General features: G+C 38.5%; 1 long non-coding RNA gene across 1 annotated transcript; it reads right to left on the bottom strand.

The window, feature by feature from the left end:
• Positions 1 to 239: 239 nt before the first annotated feature.
• LOC135410212 (uncharacterized) lies at positions 240 to 5,221 on the bottom strand. The gene is made up of 3 exons (XR_010428553.1): positions 5,127 to 5,221; positions 501 to 3,186; positions 240 to 350 (listed from the first exon to the last, which is right to left on the bottom strand). It is a non-coding gene; the product is annotated as an uncharacterized LOC135410212 (long non-coding RNA).
• Positions 5,222 to 16,992: the final 11,771 nt, after the last annotated feature.

The raw sequence follows: 16,992 nt of genomic DNA, 5'->3' as shown, positions 1-16,992 counted from the left end.
TGCACTTGGGATGCACTTAGAAGCTTTGGTGATGGTCATTACAGAAAATCCAGACTTGACTTCACCATTGTGCTTAAAGCGGTGATTCCCATTGAGTGCCTCCTTCTGTGCCTGCAACAGAGCATATTTTTGTTCAAGCACAGCATCGTACTCATTCTTCACTTCCAGTTTCAAGGCTGTATTTCATTTGAAGCCAGTGGGATTGTATCATGGAAATGCAGGAATCCTTGCCAAAATCAGCCAACTAAGAACAGGTGGTCATCAAAATAAACTTCCCCTGCTGTCATATTTTGAGAAGTTCAGTAGAGCCTAGGACAGCCTGAGAGCACTACAACTCCTTGTTGAAGGCCCTGTAGCAAATAGAAGTACAAAATGTAAGTGTTTAGATTTTTGGGGTTAAATCCCATCCAGATCATTGCAGTACACAGAAATGTGCAACCTCAAAAGAAAGACTTTCTCCATCTGAAATAAAACATTAGTGTTGTTGTTGAAGTACTCACTTTCCTGAAGCAAGCTCCATCATTAGATGGTCTTAGTTGAGTTCTGACACTCAATCTAATCAATCTGTATTAAAGAAGTAGAAAAAGAACTTGACTTTAGCTTTTGGGAAAATTACATATTTAAAGGATTTGAATATCAGCCACAGAATGATTTTACATGAAGTGAAAGCTACTGTTAGGAAAAGAAAATGGAGAAAATATCAAAGCTACTTAGTCAGCTCCATTTTTCTCTTAAGAAGAGAAAACTTGACCATAAAAAAGTTATTGTTTGTTAGATGAGAGACCTGTACATTCCTGATTGTTCTCTTATATTTAAGAAAGCTTTCTTCTTATTCACTTAATATCAGAGAAAGTTTAAATTACAATTTTACCTCTATGAAATGTTAATTTTCTGTTTTCCCTCATCCAGAATAGGTTTGAGAGACTGTGTAGTATTTCAAACTTGTAGGAGCTAGTGAGGTTTTACTTGCAGAATCAATGGCCAAACAATGGCTGGGTGATCTAGGGTTTTCTCTGCACCCAGATGTTATATGGTTTCCAGAACTTCTGTGGTTCAATATGAATATTTAATTTTTTTTTTATTCTGTGCACTAAATCATTATTACATATTATTCAAATCATTATTACATATTATTTAGGGAGTAATGGAAAACTGTTAGCTTCAGCATAGTGTAATAATACAATGAAAGCCTGAATTATAATTTCTTTGACATTTAAAATATCACTGTGCACCTTTTTAATTGGAAAAAAAATACTTATTTTTAGCTCTATCAGTTGCTCTCATGGTCCCGTACATTAAGTCTTGAGAAAAATTTGCCATCTGAAACATAAATTGAAAGGAAAATTTGTGTCTGAATTAACAGATGACCTTATGATTTCTCCAGTTCCCCATTAGATTCCTGTAAGTACTGAGGGCACTGTCTTCTGAGTGTCAAGTACCCACCTATACTGAAATTCTCATATTTGAATGGTCACCCCGAGTCTGTTCAAGGACCCAGAGCAACATCAGTATGTCTGACACTCCTATTCCACAGTCTGATACCTCCACCTCTGTTTAAAGAAAGAAAGGGAAAAAGAAGCAGTGTAGAGTGCACGCCAGTCTCTTCTGTTGTTAGTTTAGTCTTTCTTTCTTTCTCTTGGTAAAATAACAGGACTAGGAGAAGAGCAGATCAGTGCAGACATCTAGATCACCCACATACACACACACCAAAATTCACTTTGAAGAATAGTCAGTTCTGGAGCTGGCAGAGATAACACTGCTCACCTGGCTGTTATGCTTCTAACTTTTTTAAGTACATTATTTTTGGTTTCACTCTCTTTTACTTGGTAGTGTCTACAATGTTAGCCTGACACCAAAAAATCCCTTGATTATTCATTGCAGCTTCCAGGAGGCCGGCTGCTACTTCTTTCAGTGAGTCATAGGTATGAGACTTTATTAGGCTTGAGTGCACATGATGCCTTGCTTGGCATAGTCATGGCTGTGTCATGAAAATTAATGACAAAATATTTTTAGATCATTTATTGATTCACTGATTTAATTTAGCATTTAAAGCATCTCTCTTTCATGTTCTATGTCAATTTTCCTAGTTAGAAAGAATGGACCGGCTTTGCAGAAATACTCAAATCAATCTTTGTACTGATTATAAAAGACTATCTCTATGGGTAGGTCATTAAACAGTCCCTTTACTGAGTAAGGTACTTGGATATTGTAAACCCTGCACAGCAGCTCCAAATGAGAAATTGTGCTTTTCCATTGTATTTTTTCACTCCGGACTCACCAGATGTAGCACACATCGTATTTGTAGTTCCAAAACAGCTGTCAACAGTGTGTTCCAAAATCTCAGTTGCCCTGGCATTCAAATGGTATTTCACAAGACATATAAGTGGTAATGTCAAATTAAAGAAACAAACAGCACTACAGAAATATCTAACAGATTGATGGAACAGTAAACAAGATCAGTGGAACTCTTTTCCATTTACCAACTCAACTAAAGTATTTATGTAAAGGACTGTCTTTCCCAAAAATGTCTTTCTCCTCTCTTTTTATAATTTTGGCATTGTTATATACTCCTTTTCTCTTGGTTCTGGTATCACATTATGTTTATTTCTTCTATTCCTATTGCAAAAACTGTATCCTAAGTAGGATTATTTCTTCAATCATCTACTAAAATCAGCTTTCTACCTTCCCGGAAACTTATCACATTGGTTAAAACATTAATATTGTGATAACCTACCTTGATTAGGCAAACATACCAACATAAGACCGTGTTGAAGAGCTGCACTTATGTCATATCTATACAGATATTGTAGGGTGGACCCTGGGATGTGTTGCTGAATACCCTGCAAATCTTGCATTATGTAAATAGAAAAAATTTTGGTAGCTTCAGGTTGTGGAAACATGAACCAAAAATCTGGTGGGGATCATACCAGTATTTAAAGTCCTTCAGAGAGCAGGCACTCACACAGCTCTCTCTGGTCCTCCTGCTTCATGTTTCTGATCTGTTGTGTGTAGTCTGCATTCAGTTTATTGTCCCTCTCCCCCTCATCACTCTTCTGGTGTCAACCAGAAGCCAGCTGGCTGGTCCACTCTTCTTCAACTCAGCATTACTTTGGGGAGTACCAGAATAACACAGAACTCCCTCCAAGAGGCCCAGTGGCTGCCTTTCTCCAATCAGGCTTGACAGATCTGCCAAAGAATTCAAAGAATATCTTGTTTTACAACCACAGAATGACATACAAAAAAATTCTTCCCCTTTGAATGCTAGAGTTGATACTTTTTATCTACAAAGCCTGTAAGACATGGCACAGCCATCTCCCCTTTTCCTTCCCCTGTTGGGTCTTTGCTGTGTGCATACTATGCAGAGAGAAGTTTGTGCAATACCATCTTAATGTACTTGAGCTCAGCCAAATGCTCCGTGAGGCAGAGACTGAGGCCAGGAATGGAGACTTAAGAAAGCAAGCTCTGGAATCACCATTTGTGGAGCCAGACCCTAAGCTGGAGGTACATGAGCAGCTCACTGTGGCTCTAACAGGCAGAGGTGGGTTGAGTGATTGCTTCCCAGTGAAACTCTTAGGAACAAGGAAAATGCTATTTCCAACTGAAGGACTAAGCATTGCCTTATCAGGGAGTTCAAGACAAGTCTAAAGCAGCTGAAAAACCATATTCATAGAGAAGGATTGGAGATATGAACTTTGGAGTGGCCAGGCTAGTTTATGGCTCGGTGCAGTTCAGTGTGGCTGCAGTACCCAGGAGGGTCTGGTCCTCTCCCACCAAATATGGGATCCAATATGTAATATAACTGTTCAGTTACTGTTCAGCTGCAAATGGAGCTTGTAACTTTATGATTGTCAATTGTATTTACTTTGAGAAAAGTGTTTTGAGAAGAAAAGTGTCTAAGATAGTTGTGCTACAGCTCATGGTCTTTTGGTGTGGTTTGTGAGAAGAGAGAGAGAAGGCCATTCTCAGCCAAGACCCATGGGCCAGAAAACTCCTTATCCCAAAAATTCAGGACAGGGATGAACAGCAGCAGCAGATGAAATGAGCACACCCTCAGTAAAGTGTTTTAAAATACCTTCTTGCAAGTAATAATTTTCTTAGTTAGACCTACTGTGAAAAATTTATAATTCTTTCTCTGTTTTCTCCCCTGGTAAAAGCTGTACATAGTTTTTAAGCAGTCATAAATGGTAGGGTTGCTGTAATCCCTTAGTCTTGCCTGACTGCTATGTATATTGTATGTGGTATGTTATAAGCTGGTTTTCTGATACTGGTTTCCTGTCATTAGTCAAACGTCATTTCATCTGGAGCAATGATTGATTTCCAGATGAAAGGTAAGGGCTCTGAGAAAAAGGACAGGCCAATAATGTTTTCACACTGGTGAAAATCAGGAGAAAATTCAATTCAATATAGTTGTTCTGCATTTACATCAGTGCCACTTCACAGAATCACAGAATATGCTGAGTTGGAAGGGACCCACAAGGATCATTGAGTGCAACTCCTGGCCCTGCACAGGAGCATCACACCATGTGCCCAAGAGTGTCATCCAGACACTTCTTGAACTCTGGCATGCTTGGTGCTGTGACCACTTCCCTGGGGAGCCTGTTCCAGTAAAGCTAGATACAAATGCATTGTTTTACAGTGGTAATTTTTCACACTAATTAGCGAAAGTGGAATAAAAAGAAGTCCTGTGTTATGTGGGGATGCTCATGAATCAGTATTTCTGGTTTTGTATTAGCTAGCTTTTCAAATTCTTAGAAAATAAATTCTCTCTGATCTTCTACATGATTTAGCAGAGAAAACAGCAAAAGATGACACCTGGGCCTTCTCCTGGGCCTTCTCCTACTTTCTGGATGTTAGGAGGTTTGGAAAAGCCTTTGGACTGGAGATCATGAAAGACACTGTCAGAAATGTTTAGAAGTATGAAAAAAAATACCACGTAGAATATTTGTCTGAACACATCCACAAATCTAATACCTTTAGCCCTTTAATATAGTGGTAAGAGTCAAGGGTCTACTTAGAAATATTTGTTTAAATACATGGCTTCTTGCCAGATATAGTGATTGTCATATACAGAGAAATGTGAGTGCTTGGTGGGAGGACCCTAGGGTGATCTGAAAGACTCATTTTACCTTCCCATCTGGCACAGGGCTCAGGGGGGTTAAATACATATCCCTGCTGAGCCCAGATCTACCCTGCCCGTGACAGTAACAGCTTTGGTCCGATCAGACTGTCAGTGGTTGTGGTGTCACAGTCACATTCCAGCACCATCATCCTGCACTGAAGAGCAAACTGTTGACAGAAGTCATAGGAGAAAAGGAATATGAGAGGATTACATCTGATTTGACTGTAGGGACTTTGTATTTAGTTGATTTTTATACCATTTTAAAACTTTCTGTGTTAGAGAAAAGATGTTGAAAGGCAAAAGAATAAATCAGATTCTGTGCACGAACTGTTTACTGGAGAGACTGAAATCGCTCCTGCTGCAGTTCCCTGTTACAACAGATACTGCAATAAGCCTTTCCAAAGATTTCCCTAGCGTAGGCATCCAAGGGAGCGTGGCAGCATATGTGCTTAGAAAGTGTTAATGTAGTCTGGCACAGCTAGGAGGGTAATTGAAGAAGAAGACATTGTAGCTATGGCTCCTGGTGAGAAACTCCTTTCCTGGAGTGTGCTGGAAGTCATGAGGCCAAAGGCCAAGTGACTTCATTCTTCTCAGAAGAGGCCATGACACACATCCTGGAATGGCACATGGAAATTTCAAAAACATCTTACAGGGGCAGAGGCCTCCTACAAACACCAGTGTGAGCCCCAGGACATTTTTCACTTATGATTGTCAATTTAATAACCTGGCACATCTCTCTGAACAAGTAGGGGACAGATATTCAGCTAATACTTGTAGATTGCCCCAATACAATCACATAGTTTCATGCCTGTCTTTCTATGGCCTTTTTAGATCATAAAACCAGGCTCTTTTACCCATTTAGTGAATTCTAAGTGCCAGCCTGTAGAATCTCGTCTGCTTCTTAATAACCTTGATAAACACACATATCTCTTACATGAAGGAGGATCTTTTCTTAGAACTGATGTTTTAAGGATTAAGTTACAGAGAAACTGCATTCCATATGGGCAATACAAAATAAAACCAAACACAGCCCAAAGTATAATAATGTCAGAAGAGCAATAATTTGAAATGAGGTGGCTTGTTACAAACTGCAGTCTATTTGGAACAGAAGTCCAATCCAACTTCCTTCTCCCATGTCCTGGAAGGTTCAAAGGTTCAATTAGTTATGGTCTGTACAATGCTGTAAGATGCTCATGTAGTGCTCTGTAAAACAGCAAGTCTTTAATTTCCTACCACAAAATGATGCATTTATGGTCATCTGAAGCACAGAAATTAGGAGCCGTTGGAAAACGTGAGATGGACATCTAGGAGCTTGGGTATTAGTTAAGGTTAACAAACAATGAGCATATAGTTATGTCTTTCATAACACACCTCTACTTTTAATGAAAACAGGGTACTGTAGCAAATCACTGACTTCAGTGGAGTTATTCCACTTTGTACTAATAGAGGATGATGGACATTCTACCTTCTTAACAAAAAGACATACTGCCTTGTAAATTCATAATCTGATGATTTCTAGGAGCAGTAAATGCATTTGTTCTTTCAAAGTCTATCTGTCAGTATGACAATTGCAGTAAACCAAGACAATTACCTAAACATTACGTTATGGGAATGTAATTCATGTACATCTACATAAGCATAAAAAAAAAATAAAGAAAAAAGATAGTAGTACAGTACAAGACTCCATCATGTTCATAAAGATCTTCAGTATAATAACTGATTAGCTTTGGAAGGCACAGATGTCCACGCAAATGAAAAGGTTTCTGTTGGCTAAATTCCCGTTTTTTCTTTACAAAATTTTATAACAAAGACATGACCTATTTTTTCCTCTGATTCATAGTCATCTAATGGCTAATCTGTATAAATCCATTTTCTTTTATTGCTAAGTGTGCTCATTTGCTGGTGATTGACCTGAAGCCATGGTCCACACTCTTCAAGGAGCCTCCCTTTTAGAGAACAGACAGATGGGAGACGGCTTTGTAAAGTGCGCTGCAGATCTCAGAGCCCCTTTGGGTCCCTTATCTGGGAACAGTTTCATCCATGTGGGAACTTGGCATCAGAGTGTACCACAGAGGAGAGCCTGGCACCAGCCTTGTAGGACGGGGACTGGTTTTTCTGGCTGAAAGGTACAAGGAAATCAAGCTCTCACTGGGAAAGTATTTCTTAGCTCTGGAAAGCCTGGGGGGTTTTTTGTTTATTTATCTGTATATCGTGTTACATTCTTCAGAAATGCAATCATATCTAAGCAGAATGAGTCCAGTGTCTTCTTGTGTTGTACAGATTTTGATGCTGTGTCAGACTTGCAATAAGGCTGGAAAATAGGGTGAAAAAATTGCCTGCAAGTACTTGCTCACCTAGAAGAAACGTATTGGCAAATCTGTCATAAAGCAATGTTGCAATGTTTCCAGAAATACAAAAAAGCATTTGTTTTGCCTTGCTAGTGGAGCAGGAGCCCAGCATTGAAAAGCTAATGGGAACCCTCAACTACCGTCAGCTGTTATACTTTGATGACTTCAGTAACAATATAAGGCAGCTGAGGGTTTCCCATATGGGTCCTTGCTCCCTGCTCTACTACTGACTTATTATATTGATGGTCTCAGCTTACTAATTTGTGAAGAAATGGCTGCAGCAGTGTTTTTTCACAATTAATCAGCAGTTCCCAAAATATTTGAAAATCATAGTGGAATAAAGCACTAATAGTTTAGGGCAGTTTTTAATGTGGTATGAAAATCAGGATGTTAATCCTTCTGTTTCAGATCAGTCTTACAGTTAAAACGAAAAGAATGTGCACTACCATCTTTCGTCTTGAGATAGTGGAATGTATTCACCTCTACTTGGAGAAAAAAAGCCATGAAATAACCATAAATTGCTTCAGCAAATTACAGTCTAGACTTGCTGATTTGTTTTAACAACACAAGATATCAAACCCATATGCAAGTATTATTGTTAACTGCTGTTCCTAAATGCCTGTAAACGCATTGTCCTGTAGACTAAGTATCACTGCAGCCAAGTAATTACTTAGATTTTATGTGGAATTTGTAACAGGAAAGGAATATTCGCTATGTCACTTGTAGGAGTCTGGTTTTTCTCTTCCCCTGACATCTTTAGACAGTGTGGCTGGGTCATCACTATCGTTTGACAGCAACGCAGCTTGCAGAAGATGAGAAGGCAATTTGTGGTTAGGTAACACCGACACAGACAGTGAGCTGTGTACCTCCAACAGGAAAACGAAACAGGAGTCAGGCTGCATTTCATTTTTAATCCTTTTTTGTGGTTGTCCAAGTTTATTTTTTTAATTTGTAGTACCCACAAGACGTACTCATTTCCTTCAGAACAACAGCTGTGGAATGATGGAGGATTACCTTTGCCGTTTCCCAGCAACTAAGCTTTGCCTCCTTCTAGGAGATGGTGAAAACTGCCACGGAGCTTTGCCTCCTTCTAGACGATGGTGAAAGTTGCCACTGACTGCAGTGTTCTTTCTTCCTTTGATAGGCTGCCATGTTCAGCCAAGCACATATATATCAATTAAAGGGCAGTCACAAGTTCAAATATAGTTCCAGTGAAAATAATATACAAAATAGGAGTGAAAACAACATAAGAAAACTCTGCTTTTCATGGGCCAAAGGTTTTTACAAACTATTCGCTATAAAATAGGTTGGTTCAACTATTCAAGATTTTCAAAGCTCTGGGCAAAGTCATCCGATTGTATTGTGACAGTGGCTTCTTCAGCTGGGACCTACTGGCTATGTCACTGGCTAGGTAATTTTGGGAACTGGAACAGAGTAATTGTGATACGGAATTTCTGTGGTAAATCAGTGGAGTTCAAAATTAAACAAAAAATGTCACATACGCACAAAAAAATCGAGTAAATCTGTTCCCTACAAGTGAAATGTTGCCAAAGGGCATTGTAAACATGGAGCAACTGCACCTGCAAACAAGGCATTACCACTCCCTGTCTGCTGCAGTGTAGATTCTGTGGTATGTGTTTGTTCCCTCATGTCCTACATACATTGCTTTCACAGAATATACAGGCAGAACAATGAGGCCAAAGTGATATTCTAACCAGACTGCTTCTTCTGCATACTGACCTTTTAAATGCTCACTGAGTAGTCCAGCATCTGACTAACTGCACTTAGCTCCTGCAGGAGTTATCCCCCCATCCCCTCAGGATAAGGCAACAATTTTTGGGAGAAATTTGTTCTGAACATAGCAACAAGGCACTTGCAATCTTCTTTATACAATCACTTTTTCAGTCTTGGCTTTATCAAACTCAGCAGATAAATAATGTATGCCCTTCCCATTTCCTATGTGAGATCATGAGTGAGGAGCTGCTTCTTGACAGATGTCCAGGGAGTATTTTCAGAAGTGTTTTTTCAGTCAAATGTAACCGTTATAGCCGTCTAGTCAATTTAGCAGTGGCATCTCAGTTTTCAAACTTCAGCCAGGTTTCTCATAGCTGTGACTAAAGAGGTTCAGTTAGAACTTCCTAACAGAACAAAAGAGCTCTTTTTCTCCGCTTAATATTACTTCAACACATTTTTTTTTTTCAGTTTCAGAAAACTAAAAGGCGATGCCTCTCAACTAGGGAAGGAAAAAAATGAGGACATTTTGATAGTCTAAAGAGAGGAATGTAAAATGAAAGTAAGTAAGGCACAAATCCTAAGGTCTTTGCTTATAATTGTTACAGACATTAAGGTAGAACTTCTTTTGGCATCTGTGGGACATCAGGATTTTGGACAGAGCCTTTCCTACAGAAAAAAAAGGCATTTTTGTTATTGAATAAAAACAGAATATGAGAACAGTAAAAAGGCACTGGTAGAATATCCATGCATACTAGGTTTGACCAAGATTATAAGTTTCAGTTGTTTGCTAAGAACTGATATCATTAACTATATGTAAAAATACAAGTACTAAATCCACACAAATTACAAACCAAGAGTTACAAAGATCTCTCATACCACCTCTAGTACCCTAAGCTGTAATTTCTAAGGAGCTTAGACATTCCTTGATTTTTACAGTTATAAAAATACTAATTTTCTTGTTTACTAGCAGGGAGAAGTGAGACAGTAAAACACATTCTATCTGAACATTGCCCACTTTAATACAGGTTGGAACCATCTCATTTGAACTTCCTACAAATGCCTAAATATACCATTCCATCATTTTATTAGTACATAAACTGTGCTTCATGCTTCAGGATCACAGCAGAACATAGCATGACCCATAGGGTGACCTAAGAAACTATGTGTTGGTAACATATCATGTTCTCTCTTCATAACACAATTATGAAATGCAAATTGTCTGAGAGGTAAAAAGACCACAGTGTATAGCTCTCGATGACTTAATATTAACACTTTGGGCAGTATTAACATATTACGTCTTGCTTCTGATTTACTGGAAAACTATATTGCAGTGTGTTGCAGACCATTGCAATTTGTAGAAATAAAAATTAAATGTATTGAGTAGGTTCAAGTTCAGTAAATTCAGGACCAAATAAATCCCATATGTTATCTGTGGATCTCTTCAATATACTGGTGAACATCAACTACTTCATGAGATCTTACTTACTAGTTTGTCATCAGATTGTAAAACATTTTACCTAAACTGTCAGTAAATGTAAATCTAAATAAATACTGAGTAAAATGAAAGATGGTACTGAAGTTAATGATAAATTCCCTTCATCAGTAGAGACTTTCTATCTCACTCTGTTCTTCAGAAGTAAAATATTTTTTGAGCAATAGTCTGAACTACTTGGCTGAGAAGTGGTCCAGTAGCAACACTTAATGTATGGTGAGGTGCACAGTAGCTATTTTTTATGACAACTTTTGCACATTTTTAGTTCAGAAATAGTTTGTGGTTCATGTAGTGGAATAAGTTCTTGTTCCTTTCCACATAATGTCCCTGGGGTTTCTAGCACTGATACCTTTGAGAAGAATGTTGTGGTTGAAACTTTCAATTGCTGTACTAATGCATCTCTGGTACTCATTGTAGAACTACTGTGCAATTGAGGGGAAGACAGTAACAACTATTATTTTTAGCAGCCATCTATTTGCCAAGCAAAGTGCTGATGACTAAATAATTTGTTACACATGCACTGGTCCAGATTCTGCTTGTCTTTTGCAATCAAAGCTCTCCTTGATGTGTTTAGGAGAACTGAGAGTGCAAGTATAGCCAATTCACTCCCCTAAACATTGAAGGACATATTTTTCTACTTTTCTATCCACTGAGCATGAGCATACCCTGAAAATAATACTAGTAGTATCAGTCAAAGAGTGAAAAAACATTTAATGAAAGTGAAAAATTTTCCCTTAGATTTATAACAGGCTCGTGCAGGCAGAAAAAATATAAAAAATAAATACTCAAAAAAAAGTGACAATCCATACTAACATCTAAAAGCAAGGATGCCACAAATCCTCTGCCACTCACAGGTCAGTGTCTGAGCTCCATTCCTTTGATCTCTGCCATATCTCTCAATTCACATTTGCTGGTAGTCTCACTCACTCTTCTTCTAAATGGTATCCTGTGACTCTGCCTAGGCTAGTAAATCAAACAGTGTTCCCAGGAAATTAACTGCCTCCACTGTTAAATTGCCAGAATAGTCCCTGGGATGGCTGTGTCCAAGGCTAGCTAGCAATCTCCCAAGTAATTCAGGAAGTGCCGAAGCCAGAGGTCATTGCTGTTTGGATGCAGCCACCATGTCTGACCCCATCAGACCACGGCCTCTGAGACCTCACCCAGGGTACATGCAGTTCTTTCACTAAGAATTCCAGCATATGACAGTCTGAATAGCATTGCCCACAGCCATGGGCTTCTTTGTATTACTAGAGAAGTACACGAAGTCTCAGTAATGCCCTTAATTCTCACTACAAGGGGTCTTCCACCAGAAAGGTCTCACATCCTGGCATCTGGATCTGAGTTCAGGTCCTGGGATTGATTCACTAGAAGCAACTCCACTGTAGGAGTATCATGGAGACTTTTATCTCATAACGTCCAGATGGTTCCTATTACAGTAAGAGGTGATCTAGTGACGAGCTCTCACTTCTGTTTCTATGATGCCAGTTCGCCAAGAGATGTTATGAGTGTAAATGACAACACAGTATGGTTTCTTACACTAGAGAGGAGCTGTTAAAATGTTTATATTCACCATTTTTTCCCTCTTGTCACGTAAGCTGTGTTGCTCCCTCATCAGATTTTCCATCTGTGGCTTGCTTTCAGAAGCTGTAAGACAAGCAGTTGTTCTGCAAGGAAGGGCTGTTGACATCAAGCTGTGTTTGAGGCAGGTCTGGAGTGCAGTTTGAGATTATAACTTCCCTTATTCTTTGGTTCTTTCTGGAAAAGTTGTAGTTAGACAAAAGGCAGTTGATTATTTTATAGAAGTGCTTTGGTTCCCTGATTAAGTCTGGATGAATAGCTACTCACGATCATCTAGAGATATTAAAATTTAAGATCTGGAGATGACTGAAGCAGAAATTTAAAAAATGATCATATTAATTTATTTTTTGTGGCCTTCAAAGATGTTAAATTTTACAGATCCTACACCAGCGTTCTACTTACTGACCTCTAAGGACACATTATGCATTTTTACATTCACTGCTGCCTTTTCAAAAAATGGCAGTTTCATGGAGTGGCAAATAAGTAATAAAAAAAGACATGCAAAGGAAATAGTTAAAAATAGACAGCAGAATTAATCATTGGACTAAAGGAAAAATAATGCATTTTTAACTCATACTTCCAGCACAATCTCATTAAAATACCTCTCTAGTTGGGTATTTGCTTCATCTTCTCACAATGATATTAACGTAAGTAATTTTTTATTATTTAGGACACAAAACAAAAGTAGTGGGTGTGTGAAAATACCTGGACAGAATATGCCCTTGAATTTCCAAAGAAGGTGGATGTATGCTTTCACAGTTTTGGAAAGGCATAATATTCTCTTCAACACTGTGCTACTGGCCTTTACCAAAAGTTAGTGAGATGTGGAAAAAGACCAAAGAAGTGCTTGCAGATATATTTTAGCATAAAAAGTAGCTTGTTACAAAATTTAGGAAAAATTTCCTCATGCTTATCAGCCTATACAGAAAATGAAATAATATAAATCCTTTTGATAGTAGCTTGTGAAGAACTATATACTAAAATGCATCATATGAGTACCTCATACAATTTATTATTATTGCAACAGATTTTTAATGCTTGTTTGAAAGTTGTTAACCGCTGAGTGATAAATACTGGATCAATTCTGGCATTCAGAGAATGGGGCTTACAAACTGCAGTAAGGTCATAGATGGTACAAATGTACCCATTATTTGTCCTTTCACCAAAGAAGTCAGTGTGTAAGTGAACCATAAGAGGCTCCTTAAGGGCCCTGAGGACCACGGAGAAAGCTTATGAGCATCAACCTGGGAGGCATTGGCAGGATATGCAACATGTGTGTTTGGAGCAGATAAGACACACAGAACCTTGGACAAGCTGAGATCTTTATTCCCCCCACTAATAACATTCCCAATAGGGTGCAGGTGCCTCCTGTTATTTTGAGGAATTCCATCTAGCTTCCTCAGCCAGGAGGTAGAAAGCCAAATATGCACAAAGTGCATCCACCCAGTGCATACTATTACAGCCTGTAACAATTGCAGAATGGTGGTGGACAATTCACTGGGAAAGCTAGAGGCAAGAAGGCATGGTTTCCAGAGTCACTTGAATGCCAATATTATAAATACTATACATATGATGATGACCTGCTTTACCTTTTTACAACACATGGGAAAGTGGAGGTAATTTTATTTATTATTGGGATAATATCTGGATACTGATGAACTCATTAACTGATCTGAAAATCTGGAAAGGACTCCCAAAGGCAATGCAGGTCCTAGTTCAAGAGACTAGGGAAATTAGGAAAGTTACACTGGAACTTTAGTGTACAATAATTACAAATTTTTCAGGACCACTTTATGGTCAATAGCATTTTTATAGCACCTTTTGTTATTGAAATTCTTCACATTTTTTTCTTACTTACTTTTTCTGCCTTCAGAGAAAAGCATGAGAAGGACAGAAACTGTTTTACAAAAAGCAACACCACCTGTTTTATTATATGAAATGTAACACATATACTTCTTTCTCCTCTGCATATATACACCAAATAAATATAGCCCATATGGCACTCTGAGTATGTATATGCTCACATTCATGCCACACATAGTTATCGTTTCAAGAAGTCACCTGCTAACTTGTGCTATTCTGCAAACTGGAAGTGCTCCTACTGCTGCAATACTGCACTGTGGAAGATGCTGATCTGTAGGACAGATGTTATTCCTGATAAATTCTGATAGTGTATAAAACATTTATTTTTCTGCTGAATTAAGTATTGATTTAATTGGAACTTTTTCTGCCTCCAATTTTGAAATCATGGAGCACTATTTCTAAGGCTTGTCATATTGCTTGGTGGTTTGCAATATTTCAGTAATGTCTTTCTGTTTCATTGCAAATGCATTTATAGCAATAAATTGTTCAACAAACACTGAATTTTATTAAACTGGCAAAATAAGTGATAAAGAAAGCTAAACAAGCTCACAGTCAGCTGTGCCAAAAACAAACAAATGTTTTCTTTTAAATACTAAAATAATGTGCAAATGAGGCTCGACAAAACTAAAATGCAGAATAATTCCAAAACTGAAGTGTGTATAAAATTAAAGTTCAAGAGCAGAATAGTCACACTCTCCAGCTGCAGTTCCACTACAGAAGGGATTCAACATTCCACGTGTAAGGAAATCCTTCTGCCATTTTCTCCTATCCATGGGCACAGTGTATTGCTCCTTCAATAACTTAACTGAGCCTTGTCCCTGAGCTGGAGCAAAGACCCTCCTTTTTTAAAGTTTTTTTAGGGTTAATTTTCCCTGTCTGTATTCACTGATATAGAACCAGAGAACAGTAGTACCAGCACAACTGAGGATACATTGTGCTCCCAGGGATGAGACAACAGGTCTGGCTGGACAAGACAGACAACTCTTTACACCAGTCTTGCTGCCTAATCTTACATATGGTGTAAATATGGTCCCCCTAGAAATCATGCCATCTACAGTCTTTTCCCTTTGCTTTGTACTTTCCCTTCCCATCTTTTCTCCCGTGAATAAGTGTGTAAGAAGAGGGGACAGCCTTGGCCTTGCAGTTGCTGAGCTTCTTCAGCGCCCACAGAACGACCACCAGGGTCCATCCTCTGGTCATCTGCAGCAGCACTGCCATATTCATGTTGATCAGCAGGCAACTCACCCCACAAAGCCCCATTCACACCCATCTCGGTGTGAAATAAAAATGGTTCATTCAGTGTTTTGTTTTAAATTAAGTAGATATAGTTTCTCCTAATTTCCTCTTCTCTCCTGTCTTGAGTATTACAAAGCTACAGTTTGCATTTTATGGTTTTATCATGACTACTCATATCCAAGATGGGTAATGCAGAGGTGAACACTGAAAGGCAAAGCAGCTGCAGTCATATTAGAAGGTAAGTTATGGTATTCTTTTTCAATTGAGTAATAGGAAGTTGTAGAAACATGAATTCCATCTCCTAATGCAATCACTCCTGTTTTGTCTGTTCTTAATACCCTCCAGTGACAAAGACTCCATAATTTGCCCAAGGAGTCTCTTACAACATTTAATTACCTTCATCATCTTTTTTTCCTTGGTGGATTGCAATTTTCCTGCAAGTGGGACATAGTTATGGCTCATACAAAAGATCTCTTTGACTAGTCAGGGCTTCATTGCTTTCTTTTCAGTTGCTCATCTTGTTCAAAACATATATATGTTTCAAAAGTTCCTGCCTGGAAAAGCACTTCACTTCATGCCAGTGAAGAATCTTTTTCAAAGACACTCTTTTACAAGTCTGGTGACTGCAAATATTATATAGGAACAAAGGGGCACGATTGTTCCTTAACTCACCAATTAGTAAATTTATAAAAACTTGCAAATATCACTTCTCTACAATGGTGAGAGAAAGGAAGAACATCATCAGGGTGAAGAAAGAAGATGCTCAGAAGCTTTGTGTTGAGAACTTTAATAGCCCATTCCCTAAGAGAGAAATATTTCCTAAAAGCAGGGTCCTCTGTCCCATTTTCAGTGGCTGCAGCAAGCTTAAGCAAGGACAGGATATATTCCTCTATGGAGAGTTCCTCTAACTAAACACAGACATTGTCAATGAAGACATCTGCAGCTGAGTTAGTCCTCTTGATTCCCTTTACAGTTAATGGAAAGAAAGATCTGCTTTCGGTTTTGATTCAGCTTATGCCCTGGACACCTTCTGTAGGATGAAATGCACCTCATAAATGCATAATTTGCTCCACTGACTATAAATTGAACCTGAGATCAATAGGTTGTATATAGACATCTAGACTGCATGCATTTAAAGTGAAGTGAGAGGAACCCTTCTACTGCTGACTTTTAGCAGGAATAGTTTCCATGGAAGGAGTCATTATTTGCAGGCAAAATCACAGCCTTGTTTTGATTAACTTTTTTTTTTCCTGAAGCTGCAGTCTGTTAACACTTACTCATGCAGATTGTAATGATGTATTGTATATTCTTTTTAAATCTTATGTAACAGCTCTAGTGTGATTCAATGTCAGGGTAATTAGAATCACAGTTTTGACTATTATGAGGCATTTTGAGCTTGGCTTGTGCTTCTAAAACACTATTTCTGTCATTTGGCAGCCACATTGCCAAGGATGTGGGGAGATGTGTAAATGATTCACTAAAGTTTCTATCCCAAGTCAAAGCTAGTGACACCCCAGGAAACTCAGAATCCTCTGTTTTCATTATCCTTCCATGAGAAAACTTCCTCCCCTCTCAAATTTTTCTCCCAAGATCAAGCAAAGAGGACAGAAATTGGGACTGCC

This window comes from Pseudopipra pipra, chromosome 1 (genome assembly GCF_036250125.1).
Source record: "Pseudopipra pipra isolate bDixPip1 chromosome 1, bDixPip1.hap1, whole genome shotgun sequence".
In the NCBI taxonomy this organism is placed as follows: Eukaryota; Metazoa; Chordata; class Aves; order Passeriformes; family Pipridae; genus Pseudopipra; species Pseudopipra pipra.
This window is presented reverse-complemented; position numbering and strand designations above follow the sequence as displayed.